The 25,320-nt window shown below is 51.7% G+C and overlaps 1 long non-coding RNA gene and 2 pseudogenes across 4 annotated transcripts in view; 2 read left to right on the plus strand and 1 right to left on the minus strand.

Moving 5' to 3' along the window:
• LOC108388089 (uncharacterized) overlaps positions 1 to 20,202 on the plus strand; it is a 30,856-nt gene extending 10,654 nt beyond the window's left edge. The window contains exon 3 of one of the 4 annotated variants that reach the window (XR_012126861.1): positions 18,392 to 20,202. This is a non-coding gene — a long non-coding RNA (uncharacterized lncRNA). Of the gene's footprint in view, positions 1 to 2,298; positions 2,667 to 2,766; positions 4,226 to 18,391 lie in introns of those variants that run through there. The other 3 variants (XR_012126862.1, XR_012126859.1, XR_012126860.1) reach the window with 3 other exon arrangements.
• Positions 4,231 to 11,790, plus strand: LOC108387434 (CD177 antigen-like; annotated as a pseudogene).
• Positions 13,706 to 15,433, minus strand: LOC140847040 (ras-related protein R-Ras2 pseudogene; annotated as a pseudogene).
• Positions 20,203 to 25,320: the final 5,118 nt, after the last annotated feature.

A 25,320-nucleotide genomic window follows, 5' to 3' on the forward strand; every position in this document is an offset into this window, starting at 1 on the left:
CAACACCTGCTTTTTTCTCCCTATTGTTTGCATGAAATATCTTTCTCCATCCCGTGACTTTTAGTCTGTGCATGTCTTTGGGTTTGAGGTGAGTCTCTTGTAAGCAGCATATAGATGGGTCTTGCTTTTTTATTCATTCTATTACTCTGTGTCTTTTGATTAGTGCATTCATTCTATTTACATGTAGGGTGATTATTGAAAGATATGTACTTATTGCCATTGCAGGCTATACATTTGTGGTTACCAAAGGTTCAAGGTTAGCTTCTTTACTATCTTACTGTCTAACTTAACTCGCGTATTGAGCTATTATAAACACAGTCTGATGATTCTTTATTTCTCTCCCTTCTTATTTCTCCTCCTCCATTCTTTATATATATTGGTTGTTTATTCTGTGCTCTTCTGTGTTTCCTTTGACTTCTTTTATGGGTAATTGATTTTATTTTTTGACTTTAGTTAGTATTTGGTCTGCTTTCTTTGCTGTGATTTTATTTTCTCTGATGACATCTATTTAGGAGTGCTCTCATCTAGAGCAGTCCCTCTAAAATACCCCATAGAGGTGGTTTTCCCTCAACTTTTGCTTGTCTGGGAATTGTTTAATCCTTCCTTCATATTTAAATGTTAATCGTGCTGGATACAGTATTCTTGGTTCAAGGCCCTTCTGTGTCATTGCATTAAATATATCATGCCTTTCTCTCCTGGCCTGTGAGGTTTCTGTTAAGAAGTCTGATGAAAGCCTGATGGGTTTTCCTTTCTGGTGACTTTTTCCTCTCTCTAGCTGTCCTTGTCCTTTAAACTTTAAAACTCTCCTTGTCCTTGATCTTTGCCATTTTAATTATTATGTGTCTTGGTGTTATCTTCCTTGGGTCCCCTCAGTTGGGAGTTCTGTGTGCTTCCATGGTCTGAGCGACTATTTCCTCCCCCATTTTGAGCAAGTTTTCAGCAATTGTTTCTTCAGATACACTTTCTCCCCCTTTTTCTCTCTCTTCTTCTTCTGGTACCTCTATAATGCGGATATTCTTCCATTTCGATTGGTCACACTGTTCTCTTAATATTGTTTTATTCCTGGAGATTCTTTTAACTCTCTTTGCATCAGCTTCTCTGCGTTTCTGTTCTCTGGTTTCTATTCCATTAACAGCCTCTTGCATCTGGTCCATTCTGCTTTTAAGTCCTTCCAGAGATTGTTTTATTTCTGTATTCTCCCTCCCTACTTTGCGTTTTTCTCTGCAACTCCATGAGCATGGTTATGACCTTTATTTTGAATTCTTTTTCAGGAAGATTGGTTAGGTCTATCTCCCCAAGCTCCTTCTCAGGGGTTGTCTCTGTTAGTCTGTTCTGGATCAAATTCTTCCGCCTTTTCATGGCGATAGATGGAGGTAGTTGTGGGGAGCTGGCGCGTGTGTCAGCCGGGAGAACATCCCTTCTTGCTGGTTTGTGGCCTTCCTCTCCTGGGAGAATGGCGCCGCCTAGCGGCTTGTGCTGGGCAGCTGCACAGAGACAAGGCATGCTGCTGTGGGCGTGGCCGCTCTCAGGCTGCTGCTCTGCTATGGCGGAGCCGGGCACAGCAGGCGGGAGGTTGTTTATCGCCCTGAGGGGCCTCAGAGCTGCGTACCGCCCAGGGGGTTAGGGCGCTCGGAGTTCCCCGGGATTCCCAGCTCCTGGGCTGATTGCACCGGGATGCTTCTGTCCAGCTGTGAGGCTCCTGTTAGGGTTAGAACATTTTAAGGGCTGAGAATATTCACTGTTTTTCTCATTCAGTGAGAACACACTTTGCGTTACAGATCTTAATCCTCCTCATAGCTGATGAGTTGTGGATAATCATCACACCTACTTTACAGAAGACGATGATGGAGTTCAAGGACGGAAAGTTAATGTCCTGACTTTGTCCTACACTGCTGGGCCCCGGCCTGCCTTTCCACTCTCATCATCTATCACTCTCCTCTTCTCCACTACAGTCTAGCTAACTGCTTTCTTTCTAATCCTCACAGAAGCCAAACTTGGTCTTATTACATGGTCTCTGTACTTTCTCTTCCTTCTACCTAGAATGCTCTTTCCACATATCTTTCCAGGGCAAAGTCTTCATTCTGCTCTCAGCTCAAATGTCACCTCCTCAGGGAGGCCCTCCATGGTCCCAGCTCAGTCACTTACTGTCCCATCAGCTGGTTCTCACTCTCCACCCAGAACCCAGCACTGTATTTTGTGCTCATGTATTTGATTAGTGTTGGTCTCTTTCACTACGCTGTGAGCTCAACAGAAGCAGTGGCTTCATTCTTGAGGGTCTTCCTGTATCTTTCCACCTAGGACAGTGCCTGGCACGAAGTCCAGCTTCGGGGAACATTTGTTGACAAAAACAAGATGCTTCATTGATTGCCTAGGATCCTATGTGCCTATGCTCCCATCCTTTCCCTTCCTCCACCAGGGACAAGCTCAAGGCCACCCAGACCTCTGGAGGGCGCCATTCACACAGCAACAATGTACAGACTTATTGAGGGCTCTGTGGTCATCTTTTCCTCCGTATTCATTCATTCAAATATATAGTTACTGACCGCACTAAATTCACATTGGTTAGTGGTATAGATACAGTGGAGAAGAGAAACATGTTTCTATATGGCAAATTTTAAACTTGCAAACAAAAATAAAAATAGAAAGCATGGAATTGTCAAAAAAAACACGATTGTAATACCTGTTCATTACTATTTGCTCTACTACTCTTCTCCCCCTTCTCCTCTCCCTTTCCTCTCCCTGTCTTCCTCCAACCCCGACATCCAGCCTTTGCCGTCACTGACAAGTGCCCCCGATCCTGCCCTGTCTTTCCCCTACCCAGTGAGCTAGAGCTGCTTTGCCCTGGTTTGCAAAGGCCGATTGTTAAATACTTAGGACATTTACAAGCTGCTTGTAGAACTATTGGTAGCTTAAGACAAGACAATGTAGGAGTATTTACGCCACAGAAATAGGCCAAGACACAAGGCTGGTTTTGCTGATGCTCTTCTCTGAAAATCTGGTTTTCTCGCACATGCTGTTCCATCTCCTTCTGGCAAAGACACTTGGCTTGGTCAAGGAATAGCCCAAGCCTTGCATAAGTGTTTAGTCAGCCCTCCAGCCCCCTCCTGGGTGGAGGCAAGTGGAGACCCTGGTCCTAGTTGTGCTGGGAGGGCAGAGGAAAGAGCCCGCAGGTAGTTCCTGAAAACCCAAGGAAAAGGTGACCAATATAGGCAGGAAAGATGAAGAAGGAGAAGTAGGACTCTGGCGGGCAGAGGTTAGGGGAGCGGGAACACGGGGAGAGGCCGATGCCCACCACACAGTGTCCTCACAGGTGGTTGGGCGACTTCCCCACCTGGGGCCAGAAGGTGGCCAGGTTCCTATGAGGGATGAGGAAACTGCCCTGTCAAACCCCACTGAAACTGATGGCGGGCTCAGGAGGAAGGCGGGCTGGGCAGCCGGAGCTGTGGGGCTGGGGGCCAGGAGGCCTCAATTTCTGTCTGTGGAGGGGCTGGTGGCTGGGCTCCTGGGTAGGAGAAGGGGGAAGGGCCCAGATTTCTTGGCCTTTAAGCCCTTGAGACTCAGGGTGGGCCCAGGCCTCCTTTAGCAAGGCCTCCCTTCCCCACCCTTTCCTGGGTTGCCCTGGCTGAGGCTAGATAGAAAGGGTTTGGTTTCCTGGGAGAAAGAGCAGGTTGGAGAGTTCCCAGCAGCCCTGACCATGAGCCCTGCCCTGCTGGCCCTCCTGGGTGCCGTCCTCATGTGGCCCTGTGAGTGAGGACCCCCACCTTGGGGAGGGCATTTCCCTGCAGGATGCACTAAGGTGGATCTGCCCTTCCCATCTCAGGAGTGCAGGCGCTGACCTGTCAATGGGGGACATTCGAGGCTCTGGAATATATATCCCAAATGCCCCTCCAGTGGACGGCTGGCAAGAGAGTCTGTGAGAGAGATGATGGTTGTCAGGACATCCTGGTGCTCATTGAGAATGGGGAGAAGGCCCCTCGGGCCCCACGCCAGAGTCCCCTCTGTCGGGCAGAGACCTCCCTGACCCTGCCCGGTCCCACCTGCCTTCTGCGCAGGACCCAGAGACCCCTGTCCTCATTCCCAGAGCTGTCTGCCTCCCCAGCAGGGGCCCCCCTGTGGGTGCCCAGCTGCCTCCTCCTCCTCTCCAGCCTCTCAGCCCAGGCCAGGATGCAGAGCCTCCCTCCCGGCCACACGAGGGCTAGTCCCAGTGGCATGTCCCCCTCTCCCCATCCAGGACCTCTGGTGTACATAGTGCTCACCAAGGGCTGTACCCAGGCCAGGAATCATGAGGCCCGCATCACCAAGCACGACCCAGGCCCCGGCGTGTCTGTCATCTCCTACACCCGCGTGTGCCTCCAGGATACCTGCAATGACCTCCCCACCACCCTCCCTCTCCGGGATCTGCCCTCCCCCACAGGTGCCCAGGGAGCAGGGGGAGGGAAGGGGGCCGTCAATGGGGGGCAGAACCCGAGCTGAGGGTTGAGGTCCTTGTGCCCCTGCCTCCGTCCCACCCATGCTCCCCGGATTCCCTCCCTGAGTGCAGCTCCTGTCAGTCCTGAGCCCCCACCAGCTGCTCAGACTCTGCCCACGGCCCTGGCCTCTGCGCCCATTCTCTTCCTTTGGGTTTGGTTCACTCACGTGCTATTTAGGGTTTGGGTGTCCTCTTCCTCCGCAAATTGTTCTGTAACTTCTCACTGTCCTGTCTGGGATCACAAATTGGATTTGGGGTGATGTGTAGACCCTCTGTGCTCTGTGGAATAGTTTGTGACCTCAGGTTACCAGTTTCATGGACTGTTCAGTGGCACTTGGGGTGAAGCCTTGCTTCCTCCCACAGTGTGCCTCCCCATGTGTCCCCCCATATGAGTCCCCAGTGCCCCTCCCCAGGCCTCCTGTCCCCTCCCTCTCTGCCCCTCCCCAGCCAGCCGTCCTTAATCCCCAGCTTGAGGCCGGCAGGACAGGAGCCCGAGGTGGGCACTCGGGGGTGGAAGAAGGAAGCTGATTCTTGGGCCAGCAAAAGGCAGGTGGGGAAAAGGCCCCCAACCCCAGTCCAGAGCCCTCAGCCCTCCCGTCCTGTCTCACCCCCAGTCCCAGTGTCTGTGAGGTGTCCAGTCTGCTTGTCCCCAGCAAGCTGTAGGTCTACCAGAGAGGAGACCTGCCCAGCTGGGACCACACACCCCTGCAGCAGGGAACTGGTGTTTATCGGAGGTAAGCCAGGATTCAGGGCCCTGCGGGCACTAACTGGGGCAGGGGAAGGGTTCTGAGGCCCAAGATCGGCCTTGAGGAGGGGGACCGCTGAACCTGGGGCCTGGGGGATGGCAGGCCTGGCTCCAGGTGCTGTGGCCCCTGTGGACGGTTAGATGGTCCCAGGGGCAGCAGCTCCCTCTTTCCCTCTCTCCTCCTTCCCCAGGGGGCATCGGAACCAGTGTCAGCATCCAGGGATGCGTGCCTGAAGAAGGCTGCAACTTGTTTAAAGGGACTCAGCATATCGGGCCCTTGGTAATGACTGAGAACTGCCTTCCTAGAGGTGAGGACCTGACAAGAAGCCGGGCTGTGACCCCAGTGCAGCCGGGCTCAGGGGCCCCTGGAGAAGGCCTGCCCTCAAACCCATTCCGAGGCCAGCACCCACACGTCACTTAGACGTGTAGGCAAAGGGCAGGATGCTCCCGGTGGGCACTTCTCCAGGGGTGCCAGTGGAGGTGTCCAGCTGAGGGGCAGGGTGAGGCGTGTGGCCCAGGGGACAGGTAAATAGGACGGAGCCCAGGGTCCTGATGGGAGGGCAAAGGGGCACAGGGGGCCGGATGCCCCACCCTTTGGTTCCCGAGCGAGTCCAGGAGCTCTTCTTGCTCCTGGGTTCAGATTGGGAATCCCTCAGTGCTGCTGGTCCTGCCTCTCCTCACCCCTGACTTGGGTAACTCCGGGCCTCCACTTCCCTTCGCCTGCCCCCACCACAGCTTCATCCCCACCCAGGGGACGGGCTGCCCCAGCAGGCCTGCTGCTGGGGATAGAAGACCAGAGAGAGAATCAAGGGCCTCACCGTGGCACAGAAAGCAGCAGCCAAATGGGGACACCGGGAGGGCCCCCAATACCTTGTAAACCATGCCATACCCACACAACAAACATCTACCACATACACCACACACACAACTGCTCACAGGCCATACACACACTCTACTCAGCAGACAAGCATACCAGGCACATAACACATACCCCATATTATCCCAAACCCCGACAAATGGAGAGAGGCAGCCATTCCGGGAGATGGGAGAACAGCTCCTGCCAAGGAAATGGGGTGGGGGAAGGCCCAGTACAAAAGCTCAGATTGCCCAAAACAGGCCAAGGCGGGAGCCCATTGAGGAAGCACCGAGGCCTGGATTGTGGACAGCCTTGACTGTCCTGTGGACGTGGGCAGCGGTTCCAGGAGAGCAGTGGGGTGAAAGTTTGGGAGAGCACAGCCTCCCAAAAAAGCCTGTGTCTGGATTGGAAAGATGCAGTTCCTGGCTGGGCTCTTACTGAACGGGCTCTGGGGATCATTACATCTCTGAGCCTCTTTCTTTGAGTTCAGGGAGGATGGGATGATCCAGACAGCTGGGGGCAGGGGAGTATATGCAGAGGCCCTGGGGTGAGCGAGCGCCTGCTGTGTGTTCAAGGAAGAGTGCAGAGGCCAGAGTGGCTCCAGCAGTGTCACCAGGAGAGCAGAGCTGGGTGTGGATGGAGAGGTAGTGGTGCCCAAGCAAGGAGGGCCTACGGGCCATTTAAGGACTTAGAATTTTTATTCTGAGCGGGATGGAGAGCTACTGGAGGTTTCTGAGCAGAGATGTGAATCGCCTTACTTTTCCTGAGGATCCTTCTGGCTACTTGGTGGAGGACAGAGCTTGGGGAGGTGGGGGAGACGGTGGGAGACCCACAGGGAGACTCAGGAGGAAGCACCTTAGAACCAAGGTGTTTGGGACCCTGGAGGAAGCCGCGGACATAGTTAATAAGTGGTTCCAGAAGTATGTTGCAGTTTAAGCCAAGGATCTGCTGATGGGTGCAACGTAGGGTGTGAGAGAAAGGGACTGTCAAGAGTTCCAGCAGTTTCCATGGAGCAAGGGCAAGAAGGAGGTGTTGTGGCCCAAATGGGGAAGATGGGGGCTGGGGAGCGCGCCCCAGGCTCAGGGGCCATTTTGTGCTTTCTGAAGTGGGGAAATGAGTGGCCACCTTCATGGGGCTGTTGAGAAGGTCACACACGTCTGCAGCTGGTACATCTCAGTGAGGAGCTTCTGCACCGAGGCACGCCTGCGTGGGGCTCATGGGCTGGCCCTCACAAGGTCCTGGCTCACAGGTTTGCGACTGCACCCCTGAGGCCCACAGGGGTCGAGGAAGCCGAGGGTGGTCATCCACCCGTCTGCCCATCACTCACCCCAGGAACCAGAATGCCAGTTCTGAGCCCAGCTCTGCCAGAGACTAGTGGTGGGGCATTGGGCAAGCACCGTAACTGTCCTCTGCCTCTGTTTCCCATCTTGAAAATGGGCACGGCGATGGGCGTGGCTGTGAGGAATGACAGAGTCCAGGTGAAGTGAGCCCCTTGGGAGGCTTATATGGGCTGAGCCAGGGAGCGGGACAGCTGGGCACCAAGTAAATGCCCAGTGCACATGTGGCAATGGAGGACTTTTGTTAGGAATATAGCATTTCCCATTAAAAGATACATGGCATCGGGCTACCTTCCTCATTGTCCTCATTGGTGAGGACCTTGATGCCCGGGAAGGGGAGCTGAGTTAGTCAGACTCGGGCTCAGAAAGAGCCCCAGTTTCTCTCATCCCAAAGGCAGAAGCAGCCCTCCTCCAGCAGCGTCAGGGAAAGTTCTCTGCGGGTGTTTGAACCAGAACAGCCTAAAGGATGGGAGTGGAACTCTGCCTTCCGATGTTTCATCAATGTGAGATTAGGGGACACTGGGGCCAGGTCGCCAGGACTGCAACCCAAGGACGTGATCACCTTTCCAAGCATGACACCAGGAAGGACAGACGTGGCTGGGCCCTTGGCTGGAACAGGCCCTGGTATTCCTCCTCCTCAGGTTTACTGACCTGTCACCGGGGAAACATGCAGTGGACTCATCATAACCTGTCTCATGAACCTGTCACGTGGCCCCGCAGAGGCAACAGGCCTGTAATACTGCGGAGGTGTGTCGGGAGACGCTCCTGCTCATAGATGTAGATGAGTGCTGTACAAGCCTGCGGTCTCCCCACCCTGGATTCTGTCCCATGCATTTCCTGCCCGATTCCCCTTAGGCCAGGAGTTCTAAGCCCAACTCTTGCTCTTCTGTGCCTCAGTTTCCCAGTCTGAAAACAGGGCGAGGTGATGGCAAGAATACCTCCTGCCTGGCTGGGTGATGGTGAGGATATAGAGGCCGGTCCAGGGGAAGGGCTGAGCACAGAGCCACCCACCAGGGTAACCTCGGGGAAGTAAACCTTCACTCAAGGTTTACCGAGCACCTAATGTATGGAGGGCATGTTGTAGGCACTTCAGATCCCACTGTGCCTGCGTCGCTGCAGCTTTAAACACAGAGGATAGTAGAAAACAACAAACAACAAAGAACAAAGACGTAAGATATGGATGGGCAGGTGAGAGCTGTGGAGAGAGATGCAGCAGGGAGGGAAAAGGGAGAGTGAGATGAAGGTTGTGAGTTGAAAATGGGTGCTCGGGGGGGCTCACTCCGAAGGTGACATTTGAGCGACACCGTAAGAGGTGGCAGCGCTCGCGGAGGGCTCAGGCACCGGCCCCAGCCTGGACCCCGCACTCAGCAGGACCTGGGCTCTTGTAATCAGGGATGCTGAGCCCACCCTCTGCCTGCCTGCTGGTGATGAAGAACCCGGGGCTCGGCCTCCCTCCCAGCCCAGCTTTCGCCGTCTCACCCTCAGGACACACGTCACTCATCCTGGGGAGCACAGGCTGCAGCTTGGACCGGACGGAGCGTGTCCCCACTCTCCATACACTCGGGGCCGCCCGGCGTGCTCATCGCCTCCTACGCCCAGTTCTGCTCCTCTGATGGTTGCAGCAGGGCCAACGGCACCAGCGTCCTGCTGAATTCCCTCCCCCATCCAGGTACAGGATCCCAAGGACAGAGCGATGGGCCCCAGAGTCACAGAGACTCCAAGGCTCAGGGTAGGTGGCTGCAGAGCTGTGCACCCTCAGCTTTCTCTCTGCTCCCCAGCTGTGCCTGCCCCAGGAGACCTGCAGGGTCCTGCCTGTGTGGAGGTCTCTGGGACCTGTGCAGAAAATTCTAAAAATGTCACGTGTCCTAAGGGCACCACTCAATGTTACAGTGGCTACATTCATCTCAGTAGAGGTGAGTACCGAAGGGCAGGTTCCAAAGATGTGTTGGGGTCCTGGATTCACTGGTCCTGAGGTGTGAGGGTGCTTGAGGCCCTGACTCATGGGTTTGTGGGTGGAGGGGGCTGGGAACCCAAATGCCTAGGTCTCAGGGAGGAGGGGACTGAGAGTCTGGTCTCCTGGTCTGAGGCTGGAGGGGGAGCGTCTGGGACTCCCAGGCCGTAGGAGGTTTAGTGGCCCACTTTGAGTCCTGTCTGACTCAGTGTTCACTCTCTAGGTGGGGCGTCCTACACAGTGAACATTCAGGGCTGCATGACCCAGCCTTCCGGCTCCTTGTTGAACCATACCTCTGATACTGGGGTCATCTCTGTACACAAGAGTTCTGATGGGAATGAAACTCTCCCCCAAGCCAGAGCTTCCCCTCCCCTGTCTTTGGCTTGGGCTGTTGGCCTTGGTCTATTTTTAGCCCTTTGGTATGGGGAACCCTCCATGCTGACCCTATTTCCAGACGATTCTTAGCCCCTGCCACACCTCCGCACCCAACCCTCCCTTGAACTCATAATGGGACCAGCCTTGGATGCTGAATTATTTCCCAGTCCTCTCCATGTATTATTATCCCCCCACACACCCACACACTTTATGACCTGATAACCACTTAGGGAGGGGCTTGGGAACATTGAACTTGCCCTATGGACATTCAAGCAGTGGCCACCTGTGTCTGATAACACCATCCTTTCCCCACACGGGGTTTCTCTACGTGAGGGGCAGGCAGGACACCCAGAGATCTAAGAGTGGGTCAGATTGCCAGCCTTCCCCTTGGCACTGGCTCTGTCCCCCTTCCTACAACTCCTCTCAAGCCACTTGAAAAAAGAAAATCACTTTCTGGCTTATTCTTCCCTCCCACCGCCTCCTCCCTTCTCAGTCACATATCTTCAGCTGCCTGGATACATTTCTTTGCTTCTATTTTTTCACCTTCCACTCACCCTTCCTTACCCGCTTTCCATCGTCCCCCTTCTCGAACATCCCTCTTACCAAAGTCGCCAACATCCTCTTCCATTGCTACACTTGCCCGGTGCTCCTCAGGCTGGTGTTGCGGCATTGGACCCAACACCGTACTTCTTTCCTGGCATCAGCCCCCTAAGGGTAAAAGCAAATCAAAAAGGAAAGAAAACTTCATCTTCCCTGGCACAAAAAGGGAAAGAGATCCCCCTTTATTTCAGAGCATTTTCTATAGAAAATGTGTCATTGAACTTCTTTCTCTATCTCTGAGAGATAGAGAAATCTTTAAAAAAATTTAATAATTAAAGCCTCTTGCCAGCTTTGAAATGTAATGGCAAGGAAGGTCCCGCCCCCATCTCCCAGGGGTTGGGGGGTGGGTAGGAGCCTGAGTCAGGCAGGCCCCTCCCTCCAAGTTGCAAAACTATCTCCATCAAAATATGAGAAGTTCATTTTTCCTTTGGAGAAAGCCAATTAGCTGACACAGCCGGCCACCCCATTACCAGGTGAATTTAGGATGAAGTACAGGTGACAAATGGTGCTGTCCAATCCTCTTACTTGAGGACTAGCTGTTGTTTATCTTGAGAGCGTGTGTGTAATGGCTTCTGTCTCTGCCTGGCCACATAAGGGGTCAGCTTTCTTTCTGTCTTTACAGTTCTTAGTGGATAGCCTGTGATGCTCATCCCATTCTGGCTTTAATGCTCAGTCAGTCATACAACTGCCTTTGATTCCCTCTTCTACCTGTCTGGAGGGTTTGGGGGTTGAGAGGCGCCTTTCCTTTTAATCACATTCTCCTGGCACCCCCAACCTGATGAATTTGGAAGACATCATCCTGCTCGTCACTCCTGTTTTCAGCTGCTTCACCAGCCTTTAAATGTGGCTGTTTCCCAGGGTCTGTGCTGGCTCCTTCCTCTCACTGCCCACAAGCCCTCCACTCCCCGTTCATGACTTCTCTTCCATAAGCACGTGCCTCTCAAATCTCCAACTCTTAGCAGGACCTGGCTCCTGAGCTCCTGGCTTGGATGCCAGCTCCCTGTTGGACATCTCCACCTGGAGGTCCCAGGGGAAATTCTCATGATGGGCACAGTTTGTGTTCTAGCTGCCCAGCATGTAAAGGACTCTGCTATATTTAGGGAGTTTTCTACCTCTCCAAGGCAAAAGCCAGAAAATATTAAAAAAGAATGGACTTGGTTGCTAAAGGGGAGAGGTGGGGGAGGATGGGTGAGAAGGGAGGGAGAAGGGGATTGTGGGGTATCATGACTGGTACACATGGTGTGTATGGGGTCATGGGGAAGACAGCATAGCACAGAGAAGACAAATAGGGACTCTCTGGCATCTTACTACACTGATGGACAGTGACTGAAATGGGATATGGGGGGACTTGATAATAAGGGTGAATGTAATAACCATGTTATTTTTCTTGTGAAACCTTCATAAGAGTGTATATCAATGATACCTTAATAAAAATAAATAAATAAAAAAGAAAGAATAGACTAAGCGTGATTTAACTGTTGGACAAAATTTGTCACTGTTTAATAAAGCTGAGGATACACATACCTTAATGACCCAGCAATTCCATCCCTAGCTATATACTGTACAAAAATGCACACTTACGTACAAAGAATTTGTATCAGAATATCATAGAAGCTGTCTTTGTAAAAACCTTTGTGAAAACAACCCCTCCAGCACAGCATGGAAAGAAAATTAGAAAATACCTTTATACTAATGAAAACAAAAATACAATATACCCAAACATTGGGACTGGGCAAAAGGACTATTAGGAGGGAAATGTGTACCAATAAGTGCCTACATTTAAAAAGAAAATGATCTGAAATAAAGACCCTAACATGAACACCTCAAGGATCTATAAAAAGGAAAGCAAGCCTGTCACAGCAGGCCTGACCCGTGCCAGCCTCGCTGAGCCCACAGTCCTCTTGCTCTCCAAGCTCCCACACCAGACGCTGCCAGCCCCTCCAGCCAGCCAGACATCTGCCCACCCGAAGACGGGTCCCTCTGCAGGCAGCTCCTCCCTCCACGGCTTCCCTCCTTCAAGGGGCAAATATCCATTCACACTCCTGGTCTCACCAGAAGGTCCCTGTCTCAGGGGTGCTCCATGCACCTCCAGATCAGGTGAGACTCCATTCCATGCTCCAGATGCTCCAGACCCTTTCCCTCCATGGCCCTTCTCCCCATTATAATTAACTCCTCAGTTCTGTGATTCTGTGAGTGCAGGGCCCGGGTGTGTCCTGTTCTCTGGAGTTCCCAGGGCCTGACACGTCACAGATGCTCAGTAGATAACCGTTAAATTGATGAGAAACCGTAAACTGGAAGCATGTCACCACCTGTGTGACACCCGGGGAGAGACCATGTTCCCTGAGACCCAGGGGCCCTGACGCCAGCCTGGGAGGAGGCCAGCAGGTGCCTGCCAATGTCCCAGGGAAGGGCCTTTATCTCTTGTCGAGTCAGAAGGGAGGATGGGGGCTGCACAACAGTGAGGGCTCAATGCACATTCCCAGACAATGGGCGCCCCTCCCCACCTCTTCCTTGGAGTGACTGACCTCCCACGAACTCAGGCCCTCCACCCCAGGGGGGATTACCACTACGGGAGGTGAGAGCCCCACCTGACCGCAAAGGCCACGCCCCATCCTGGGGGACCCTGTCTTTGGGGACACCAGCTGTGGTCCCCTGAGGATCCTGGGGAATGAGGGGAACGTCCCTTGCAGGATGGGACAGGAGAACCCAGGGTCTGCCTTTTTTTTTTTTTGATAACATCAGTTTTAATTCTAGCACCTGAAGGGTACGCTTTATAAACTTCATGGGACTGTTGTGCACATTCAATAAAGTGACAACTGTGCAATACCACTTAGTATCTCACAGTCAGGAATGTACTTTTGAATTGTTTAAACACAATCCACACAATTAAAAAATCAGAAGCCATCCACAGTTACACTGTCAATTAAAAGTCTTACACTTCCTACTTGGGGATATCTAAGTGACTTCAGATTCTCATCCTGTTGTACTCTACGGGGAAGATGTCTTGAGTAGGTATGTGACTGACCAAGGGTGGGTACAACCAGGACCAGAGCAGCAAGCAAAGTTCTACCACAGTTTCTGTAGTTTTCACTTTTCTTTTTCTTTGTCAGTTAAAAGTGAACAGTGAGAATTAAGTACTTATCTGTACATATACACAAGGTATGCTGTGAAAACATATTTGCTTACAAACATATAAAAATACTTGTTAACTAGTTTGATAAGAAAATAATATGTAAAAGTATGTAGCAAAAACATTAATCATCTCTGACCCTGGAAAGATCAATTCCATATTTTCTATTACAAACAAAAAGTTTTAGTATTGATTTGAATCCTTTATCCAGAAATACTTGAAAAGGAAGACAGACAAAAATTATTTATTTTTACTCTCAACATGGCTGTGAAAAAAGTTAAACTAAAAACCAAGAGCATTGAAATGCCTAAGCCCAGAATGAGTCCAAATATTTGGCCACATGGAATATTACCATCTTTCAGAGTGGGAGTAATAATAAAGGCTTTATATGCACTTTCTAATCTATAAATACAAAAGCTTTTTGGTATTTTGGCCACTGGAAAACAAAGGCTAGAGCATCAGTAAAAGTCTGAGATATCTCACTTTTGTGGATTCAGTTCAGTGTATTTAAGGTTACCTTAAGTTGACATCAAAATTTTCAGAGACAGGCAAAAATTCACATTTTAAAAAAAGTCCTATGTTTCTATTTAGAGTAACAATAGGCAACATGATTCCAGAAGTTAAAAGTTATTTCACAATGAATGACTTCAGCTTGGCAAACAGCTTAGGTTCCAAAACTGATTCATCCCTATTAAAATATAATAAGCCCTTAAAAAAGAATTTATATCTTACACAAATACATATTTTCAAAGAATCAGATAATCTCTGAAGCAGCCTTAGTGTTTCCTTTAAATCTGTCTTGAAATGAGCATAGGATTAGCTTCACAGAACGGATGAGCCAGCTTCTTGGTCTAAGGCTACCATGGTGATCATTTGTCTAAGGCTAGAAAGGTACCAACGTGATGTAAACTGTTAAGGAGAAAAGGAGAAGAGGGCTTTTCCTGGCAGTTAGTAGCTAAAACTCGAGGGATTCTTAGAAAATGACACAATGGCAGCCTTTCTTATCTTTTTCTTTCCTCGTTGGCTCTGGTGAAGGAGGACATTCCTGCTCTTGAAATTTCCTTACAACCCGGACAAGTTCATGGAAAGCTTGATCCACATTCATCCGAATCTTTGCTGACGCCTCCATGTATGTCACCTTAAGCTGTCGTGCTAACTGCTGTCCTTCCTCCTGTGTTACCTGTCTTTGATTATCCAGATGTGCTTTATTACCAATTAAAATCATTGGAAACTCATCACGATCCTTTACTCTGAGAATCTGTCTTTGAAACATGGATTTCTTCAAAACTGCCTCTATCTGACGGAAAACACCGAACAGGAAACCCTCGCCGGTTCGCATATACTGCTCTCTCATGGCTCCAAACTCTTCTTGTCCTGCAGTGTCCAGAATATCTAGCCGGGCTGCTCTGTCATCTATCATGCACTGCTTTGTATAGGAATCCTCAATGATTGGATCATAATCCCTTACAAAATAGGACTTCGTTTTTTCCCAGTTTATGCCACACCTGGATGAACTGGATGGTGAGCGCCGACTTGCCCACGCCGCCTCCGCCGACCACCACCAGCCGGTACTTCTGGCCGGAGCCGTCCCGCCAGCCGGCTGCGGCCATGGGGACGCCGCCGAGCCCGCCCGTCCGCGCCGAGCCGCCGCCACCCTAGGCCCGGCTCCAGGGACGTGTGCGGCCGGCGGGCTGCGGGCGAGGGGCCGGACGGGGTCCTGCGCGCCGGGAGCTGCAGGAAGGACCGCTCCGGTGGCGCCCGGGCTGGCCGGGTCCCGCCCGAGGCGCGGATGAGCAGGATGACCGCAGGGGCCGGGGTCTCAGTGGCCGAGGTCGCGCTTCTCCGCACGTCTCCGCAGCGCCTCCAGGGTCAGCTTTTGCTTCCACCTTGCAAGGGCTGGGGGTACCCTCGGGAACCTCCCTTCCCCTAACAGAGGAGCCCCAGGACCCCATGTCGGAGTCTCCAGGTGGAGCTGCTCCAGCCCTGGGCCCTGGAGGAGGCCTAGAGCAGGTGATGGCCAGGGCTCTGTTGAGGGACCACAGGGCATTCTGGGGCCCAGTCCCCCAGGCCAGTGCCCTCCCCCAAGGGTTTCAAGAGACACCCCACCAGGCCCTCCTTTTAAATCTCAGGAACAGAGAGCCCATCCTGAGGCAGCACAGTCCCCTGTGGGGTTGGTCACCCGACAGTGGGTCAGGAGTTCTCTGCACAAATCCTGTCCTTTCCCTGGACTCAGCCTGACTGGGGTGGAGTTAGGCAGCCTGGGGACCCACAGTGACCAGCCCCTCCTCCGGGGGTCGTGGCCCACCTCTGCCCAGCACTCAGGGCGGCCTCATCCCTTTGAGCCTGGTCAGCCTCCCTGGTGCAGCCCCGACATTGGCAGCAGGTCTCCTCGTGCCCTCCAGGGGCAGCATCGGACTCCGAGACGACACAGGAAATTAACACAGGAATCTGGCTTTGATGAAAGAGGTGGAAAAGGAACCTCATTTACATCCCTTTTCCTAACAGAACCTGCATGACCCTCCCACAGGCCTGTTCTGTCCAGCCGGTCCTTGTAACAACCTGGGAGCACCCTTCCGTTGTAGGGGACGCTGTGCAGCTCCCTACCTCACCTGGTACCACGCATGGGGAAGGCAGGGTGAGTGACCTCAGGGAAGTCCACCAGGCAGAGGACACGGGCTGCCCAGCATGTCCCGGGAGCACACGACAGGCTCTAGAGCCACGGCTCAGCCAATAGCCATGGAGAGGCAGGGTCTCCCTCCATCCTCACCCCTAGCAACAGGGAGCCTCCAGCCACCCAACCTCCCGCAACTGTCATCTCTTCCCACCACACACAGGGGACCTCCCTCTTCATACCCAGGACCTGCACTCCTCAGACACCGGGTCCTGGGCCTGTGCCCGGGGTCAGAGGCCAGGCTGCTGACGCCCAGGCACAGAGGGTGGGACCCCTCGGGTGGGACCCCTCCAGACCCCTCTCCCCTCCCCTCTCCCCTCTCATCACCCAGCTGGCCTCTTTCTTGCCCTGCATTCCTCTCTGTGACCTGCCTGCTGGGAGTCTCCTCCCAAAGCATTTAAGATCAGCTGGAAGACCTTGGTAACCAGCTCTATTTCTGTGTTCAAAGGGAAATAATCCCTTGGGTTTGGGGACTCCTGGGGCTGTGTGTATGGTGTTGACAGAACCAAGGTCAGGACACAGCAGAGGTCACACTGGGGTGGGTGGGCGAGCTGTCCTCTCAGGGGGAGGGGCGTCTCCATCAGCCTTGTTATCCACAGTGTGGTTATCAATGTGACCAGCATCCTCTGGTGGTTATTAAGACACAGACTCCGGTCCCCCAACACCTGCTGAGTCAGAAACTGCATTGGAACAGGGTCTGCACAGCCTCCCTGAGAGCAGGAGAAGGGGACAGGCTGTCACGCGCGGCACATCACAGGGCCTCAGCCCGGCTCAGCATCCACGTCGCCTGCGCAGCTCCTAAGACAGCATTTCTAAGGTTGTCACCTGGGCATATGAAAGTGTTTTCAAGTCGCACGGATGATTTCGATGCACAGTGGGGACATCCTGCGACAGGAAGTCCTGATGTAGCCCCCAGGCTCCTGCTCTGGAAGAAAAAGCCTGATGCCAAGGTGCGAGGACTGAGGGGAGGCTGACTGTGAGCCGAAACCAACGCCACAGGCTTTTGCTTATCCATCAAGGGCGTGCTTGTGTGAGTGAGTGAGTGTGAGAGTGAGTGTGTGTGTGTGGGAGGGGGAGTCACAGATGAAGAGGAAGAGGCCTCAGAAATCCCCCAGCCAGATGTAGTCAAGGGGAAGAGGAACCACGTGGGAGGCAGGGCTGAGGGGCGGGGAGAGGGAGGGTGTCGGGCTAGACCCCGCCCCGGCCCACGTGACCCCACGAAGCGCTCCGCCCCAGGAGGACAGAGGGAGGAAGGCAGGCAGAGCCGGCACTTGGGGACTGCAGTGCTCCGACAGAAGCTCTTCTCACAGAGGCAGGGACAGACCGGCAGCGGACACCCTGGTGCCGTCCGAGGGCCGGTCCCCTGGCAGGGGCTCCTGCTGGCGGGTGAGAGGGCACGATTCCCGGGGAGAGGGCGGCAGGATGGGAGACAGAGAGCGGCCGGGATCTCCGGGGGCGGACAGGGCTCATAGAGGGGCCGCGGCCTCCCTCTGCACCTGAGCAGAGAGGACAGGGGCACAGGGGCGGGCGGGGCTGCGGCTCAGCTGCTGGAGGGTTCATGGTCCGGAAGTGGTCAGAGGCAGGGAAATCTCAAATGCTGTGAGGTTTACAGGTTATTCATCTCTGAGTATTGAATTATGAAAACTGAGAAGAAAAATAACAATGTGAGGTGACACTAAAATAAAAATAAAACCATAACCAAAGGCTAATAAATATCGCCCTTTCTCACCAACCTCAGATTTTGTCATATAAACCCCAGGAGGGACACAGAAGGCCTGGGAACATTGATTCATTGCTGCCTGGATACTTGCAGCCTGTTCCACCGCTGGGTGCAGCCAGATCAGGTGGGCGCTGCCTCGTGGGGCTCACGTTGTATGGGGAGGGAGGCAGACACGCAGGGAGATCTAGGATGTGCTGTCAGGGGCAGACAAGGCCGTGGACGGAACAGAGTAGGGGCAGGTCAGAAAGTGGAGATGGAAGGTCTTCAGAGGAGATGGTTAGGGCAGGTGTCTCCCAAGGATGCCCTCAGTGTGTGTGGGACCCAACCGGACAGACACTGGGAAGAGCATTGGAAACAGGGGCCAAGGGGCTGAAGTCATGGAAGTCATGGTGGTCGTGCTCCTGACCTTGACTAGTAGGAGACACACACACATACCCAAGGCTGAAGGATGAAGAGACCTGCTCAGGACCCAGGGCCTCATCTTTCTATCCCAATAATAGGTCCCCATATTGACGGATCTCTCCCTCTTCCCTCCTAGGCTCACTCTTAACTTGGAACCTGCCCACAACTGCCCAGCTCACCGTGGAGTCAGTGCAGCCCAATGCTGCCCAAGGGCAGGATGTTCTGCTTACTCACAGTCCTCCTGAGAGTCTTCCAGGCTATGCCTGGTACAAAGGGAAACATATAAATTTCAACTCTACAATTGTATCATATGTAATAAACACACGAGCAGTTACCCCAGGGATCGCATACAGCGGCTGAGAGACAGTACACCCCAATGGATCGCTGTTCCAGGATGTCACCCAGGAGGACGCAGGATACTACACCCTACAGGCCTTACACGGAAGTCTTCTGAGTACAAGAGCAGCTGTCCAGCTTGGTGTCTGCCGTGAGTGATTCCTCTCTGACCTCTGGGTGTTGGGTGGGGTGAATTGTACTTCACCATCAGTAGACTGACTGGTAGAGCTTTCCCTCACGTACTCACCACCCCCTGCTCCCTGCCTGTCCCCCTCATTCATTTCTGGATTCCTAGTCCCTGCAGTGCCATTCACGGGGTTAGTGTGTCTGGTCAGTCATTATCACACAGCAGGACAGAATGCCCCACCTGCCTCTATGGGGCCTGAGTCTAGAACTGGTTATTTGAGATCCCTTGAGATTCTATGTGAGTTTTTGGAAATTTCTTTCTCTACAAAATATTTCATTGGAATGTTGGAAAGGATTGCATTGAATCTGTGTGTCTCTTTGGTGGTATCGTCATCTTAACTATGGTAGGTCTTCCTGTTTGTGAACATGGGATGTCTTTCCATTTATCAGTGGTTTTGTAAATTTCTTTCCACATGATTGCTAGATTTCCCTACACAAGTCTGTTCCCTCATTGGTTAAATTTACTCCTAAGTATTTTATTCCTTGCAAAGTTATTGTAATTTCAATTATTTTCTTAATATCCATTTTGGATAGTTCATTTTTGTGTGGAGAAACACACCTGATTTTTGTATGTTGATTTTGTGTCTTGCAACTTGGCCGAATTCGTTTGTTAGTTCTACCAGATTTGTGGAATCCTTGGGGTTGTCTACATGTAAGTTCATGCCATCTGCCAACATATGTACATAACTGTACTTTCTCCTTTCTGATTTGGATGCATCCATTTCTCCTTCTTGCCTGATTGTTATGACTGGGGCTTTTCTACTGTGCAAATGGGACACTGAAAGTGACATCCTTGTCATCTTCCTATGAGGTGAGTGTGAGCAATGAATGCTCTGGTCCCACAGCGCCAAGGGTCCCAGATGCCCCCAGCCCACCCCCTGCTGATCTACCAGGTTCAGAAAACAATGGCAGAAAGGGAAACAGAAGGTGATGGGAGGAGGGAGGACTTGGGAGTCAAACCCCCTGGCCCAGCCCGGTCCTGCCTAGAGCAGCCCCAGGTGGATGCAGGGACTGGCAGGTGCTGCACAGGTTCTGCAATGGTTTGGCCTCTTCTTCTTTTACAGTGTCTGTCACTCCCCAACACGAACATTTACTGCCTCATCGACCATAAAGCAGATGTGGCTTCTTAGTTTCCTCCGTCAGCTGCTCTTTAAGAGCTGTGGCAGGGTCCGCCTGACCCCACTCCCTGGCTAGGGTCACAAGCTGGAGCCTGAGCCAGCAAATCAGCTCTGAGCCTGGGGATATTCAGGGATCCGAGGCCAGGTTCCCAACTCTCCTGATTTCTGCAGACCCTGAAGGGCTGCCCTGATCCCTGGGTGGGCCAGACAAAGGCTCCCATCCCCCCAGGAAGTGGGGGAGCTCCCAGGGATGGTGACCTGACCCTCCTCCACCACCTGAGAGGGTGTGAATAAAGAGGACCCTTCACCTCTTTTCTCATTTGTTCTGAATGGGAACTTGTCTTGGCAGAAATTCACCTGAAACTCTGGTCCCTTCTCTCCTGAGTCACACAGGGGTAATTTTATATCTGTTCTTGGTAAGGAGGAGGGTGAGGGGTGCAGATGGGGTGGGGCCATACTAACAGGAAAGGAAGAGATCACAAGAGCTGACCCAGCCAGGGGCGCACCCCCCATCTGCAGCCTGCTTAGGACCCCGGGCCGTGGCCCCCTCCCAGTGTTTGCCCCTTTGCAGACATGCACTGGGTCTCAGGTACAGAGAACAGGGGGCCATCTGATGTCTGCAGGAAGAGGAGCAGCCACGGGCAGCAGCCATGGGCAGGACCCACACCTTTGCACACTTCCCCTTGGCAGCTTCTCTTTGCCCTGAGCATGGTGCTCCCGGCCCTGCTTCCCATCCGCTTCCCCTTTCCTCCCTGACGTGGACCTCATTGAGACATGCGTCCAACCACATATGTGGGCCCATGTCCCAGAGGGAGGGCTCCCCCACTAACCCTCCCGGGCTCCCCGGCACAGGGCCAGTGTACCTCCTCCACTGGGGCCGCGGACCTCCTCCCACTGGTCCTCAGCTGCAGCCCCCACCACACATCCGGGCCCGCAGTTCCGAGTCCTTCCCTGAGGACCTGGGGCGGGTGCTGCTCCCATGTAGGGTCTGAGCACCGAGGCACAGAACCCACAGTCTCCAAGGAGGTTCTCCCATTGCCCGAGTGTCCCTGCATGAGGCAAGAGGTAAGGAAATGACCTACAAAGTGTCACATCACCATTTAGCTCAGATGCTCCTTATTCCGACGCACAGGTGTTGGGTTAGGCAGAGCAATGCATCTTGTTGATTTCCTATTGCCACTGAAACAAATCACAACAAACTTCATGTGCAGTTCAGCACAAATGGAGATGTCCCCCAAGCTGCATTCTCTCTGGAGTCGTTTCCTTGGCCTATAAGCTGCATTCCTTGGCTGGGGCCCTTTCCTCCCTCTTCAGAGCAGCAGTGCAGCAGCCTGAAGGCTATGATCTGCTTCCATCCCACGTCTCCTACTGGCTCTCCTGCTGCCATCTCCCTCCCTCACCTACAGGAAAGGTCCCTTGTAATTATATCAGGCCCACTGGGTAAACCACTGCAACCTGCCAATCACTGGCCCGAATTCAGTGTGTAAGTTTCCTTATGCACCATATTCACACACGTGGGGGACAAGGCTGTGCCCGTCACTGAGGGCCCATGTTCCGTCCTCTGCTCCTCTCAAGGCCATGCTCATCATCTTGCTGGCCTAACTGCTCCTGGGCAGCCTGAACTTGGTCACCCCGACTGTGGGGCAGTTCCTGCGGTGATGCCCATAGCCCCTGACTGCCCTCGAGGGGTGGAGACAGGGCCAGTCCACGCTCCCTGAAGCCCTGTCCACCTCTTGCTTGTCATTAGTCCTCATCTGCTAAGGTGAAAAAGTGCCTCGATCCCCACTGGACCATCGGGTCCCCCGAGCCATTGGGTAGCGGGATTGTCAGCACCATGGACAGCGCTCCAGCTTTGTCATTCCAGGGCTGCAGCAGGGAGGACACCCTGGGAGGGGCTGCTGGAAAGGCCGCCCATTTCTATGGGACACCAGACACCAGGAGGCAGACTGTGTTACAGGGAGAACCCGATTCTGCTCTGATTTGTAAATCAGGAATCTCTGCGCGTCCACTACAACTCCCGCATGGCTGATCGCTGCATCGTAGTAAGGCCTTGGGGAGGCTGAGGGCCTGCTGGGGCCTCTCAGGAAATCTCTCTGCCCCTGAGAGTCAGGCCACTGTCTTGTCTACAGCAAGGAAGGGTTTGTGATGAACCTCTGGCCCTCGGTCCTGACCTTGGAAACACACCTGTTACCCACATGGAGCAGCCCCTGAGACCCAGCCTAGACCCGCAAGCAGCCAGTTGCATAAGCATCCCCCCCAAAAAATTTTCCTATTTCCTTTCTGTTATGTCTTTTTATTTGATTATTGCTGTGAGGGAACATACTCTGTTTGATTTTGATTATTTTAGTATTGGTTAGATTTTAGGTAGGACATCAGACATAAGCAACAAAGAAAGGTCGCCCTCCGGCTCCTCCAGGCTGAGCCCCGCACCTGGTGTCAGACAGAGGCCTTTCCCCCATCTGCTGTCTCCCCACCGAGCCCGTCTACCTCTCAACGGACAGGGTGGTGTGAGGACCAATCTCCCCAAACCAAAGGGCTCCACTTGACTTTAACCCCAGGAGAAGAGAAAAGACTGGAGCCTTCACAGCCACCCCATCTTCTTCATTCCTGTTTATGTTCTACCCACAGAACCAGTCTGACTATATAGACCCAGCCCTGCCCTTTCCGGGGTCTCAGGTCCAGTGTGTCCATGCACGGTACCTTTGTAAAGTTCACCTTGCTGCTGTTATCTTTATTTCTTTCCTGTTCTCAGTTGCGTTCATTTTGCTCTTATTTGTACTTTCTTACGATAGGAACTTTGGTTGTTGATTTTGAGCTATTTCCTTTTTTTCTAACTTGTAAGAATTTAGGGTTAAAAATTCCCCTTTGGGCACTGCCTAAGCTGCATCTCACAAAGTTTGGGTGTTTCTCATTTGGTTTTTGCTTGTTTAACTTAGTGTACTTAACTTAATTTTGGTGCTTTTTCAATTTCCTTTGAGATTTCCTCTTTGACTCTTAGATTATTTAGATACATGCTGTTTTGGAGATTTTCCAGTTGTCTTTCTGTTTGATTATTGCTGTCAGGGAACATACTCTGTTTGACTTTGCTTATTTTAGTATTGGTTAGATTTAGATCGGACATCAAACATAAGCAACGAAAGGATGAATTGGACTTTCTTTCCTTTGGCCATTCTTTAAGGAGAGGTCAGCTAGCAATGAATTCTCACAGCTTTCCTTCATCAGAGAATTTCCTTATTTCCTTTTCACTTCTGAAGGGTAATTTTACCAGATACAGTATTTGTATTCTAGTGTTCATAGTGGACAGTTCTTTCCTTTCAGCATTTGAAAAACGTGCCACTTCCCTCTGTCCTCCATGTTTTCAGATACAAAATCTCCTGTCATTTGAGTTAGTGTTCCTTAGTAGGTGATACATTGTTTCTCTGGCTGTTGTAAGGTTTGTTTCCTTTGTCTTTAGTTTTCAAGGGTTTGCTATAGTCTTAGTGTGAATTTGTTTAGGTTTACCCTGTATTAGGTTCATTGAGTTTCTGAAGACATTACTTCTTAAAATATTTTTTGAGTCCATGTTTTTTCCCCTCTAATTCTGGCACTCAGGTGGTACAAATATTAGGTCATTGTATCATTGTCCCACAGATCCCTGGGACTTTGTTCATTTTCTTTCCATCTATTTTCTATTTTTCAGAAGTAGTAGATTCTGTTGATCTGTTCCCAAGTTCATTGATTCTTGTCTATCTCTATTATAGTATTCAGTCCATCTATAAGGTTTTTTTTGCATCAGTTATTCTGTTTTTCAGTTCTGTAATTTCTATTTGGTTCTTTTTTCTAAGTTTTATTTTCTTACTGTGGATTTCAGTCTTTTTCAAAAGAAACCATCATCACTTACTGAAGTGTTTTTATACTGATTGCCTTATAGAATTCTTGTCGGATAATTCCAACATCTGATTCATCTTGGAATTGGATTCAGTCGATTATCTTTTCTCATTCAAATCGTGGTTTTTACTGGTTCTTGGTATGACAAGTGATATATTTTTTTATTGCATCCTGGACCTTTTGTTATTGTGCTAGTAGACGTGATCATATCAAATCTTCAGTTTCAGCAGGCAATCGCCCTATTTCAGTTCAGCGTGCCAGTGGATTCTGGCCTATGTTGGCAGGCTTTCATTCCCATGACAGTGTAGGTTCAGAGCCCAGGTACTGCTATCCTGGCCTGCTTTGCTCTCTGGCACTGCTGTAACTCCCACTCAATCCCTGTTTGTTCCCTGCAGAGCAAGGGTCTCCCTTGGCTGCCTGGGCCACTTTTTGCCATCAGGGAAGTGAGGGAGCAGTTGTTAGGCCTGCATTTCCTTATGCCACTAGAAGGGGGACAGAGAGAGACAAGGCTCCAACATGGGGCCCCGGTAGTTGGGTCAAACCACTTCCAGTTACCCAGTTGTCAGGTGGGGGCTGGGACAGCCCACCTTCTTGCTGCAGCTGCACCAAATCGACTTCCATCCCACAGGTGCCTCAGTTGTGGGCCAGAGGTTGGGGGGCCGTCTGCTAGGTCTCTGGTAGGCCGCCCATAGTCTTTTGGCCAAAAGGACTAGACTTCGGGGATTGGCTCTCTATGTCTCTGGCAGTTCCAGTTTTCAGGCTTCTCCTGTGCTTCACTGGGGTTATATGGGAGATAAAAAAGAAAACCCAGGGAATTCACTACCTGGCTGCCTTTTTCTTTCCAGCTTTCAGAATTCTTTTACCAATGTTTGTTGTTGGATAATTCCCAGGAATTTAGTTGTATTTGGAGGACAGGAGCAGGGATGAATGTGTCTGTTTAGAGGGAGCAATCTCGTTCCAGAATGGGAAGATCAGGTCATCTCCTTGTCTTAGCTACTATCATTGTTGTAAGAAATCTCCACACACTTAGTAGCTTAAGCAATGCAAATTCATCATCTTACTGTTCTGGAGGCCAGAAATCTGACATGGTCTCACTGAGCCAAAATCAAGGTGTCGGCAAGGCTGTGTTCCTAACTGGAAGCTGGAGGAAGGGGGAGCATTTCTTTGCTTTTCATGGCTTGCAGAGGCTGCCCACATTCCTTGGCTTATGGCCCCCTTCTTCCATCTTCAAAGCCAGTAAAATAGTATCTGTGTGACACTTGCTCCATCATTATTGCTCCTTCTGAACACAACAGGGAAAGGTTCCCTGATTTTCAGGACTCATGTGATTAGACTGGGCCTCCTGGATAATCCAGGATTATCTCCCCATTTCAAGGTCCTTAACCCACTCAGATCTGCAGATTCCCTTTTGCCATGTAAAGTAACATATCCACAGGTTCTGGGAATTAAGACATCATTTGGGAGTCATTGTTTTTCTGACCACACTACTCAACTACCTTTTTATGTTTCCATAAATGAATTTGATCAATTCATTCCTTAAAGAAGCTGCCTAATTCTG

This window comes from Manis javanica, chromosome 17 (genome assembly GCF_040802235.1).
Source record: "Manis javanica isolate MJ-LG chromosome 17, MJ_LKY, whole genome shotgun sequence".
Lineage (NCBI taxonomy): Eukaryota > Metazoa > Chordata > Mammalia > Pholidota > Manidae > Manis > Manis javanica.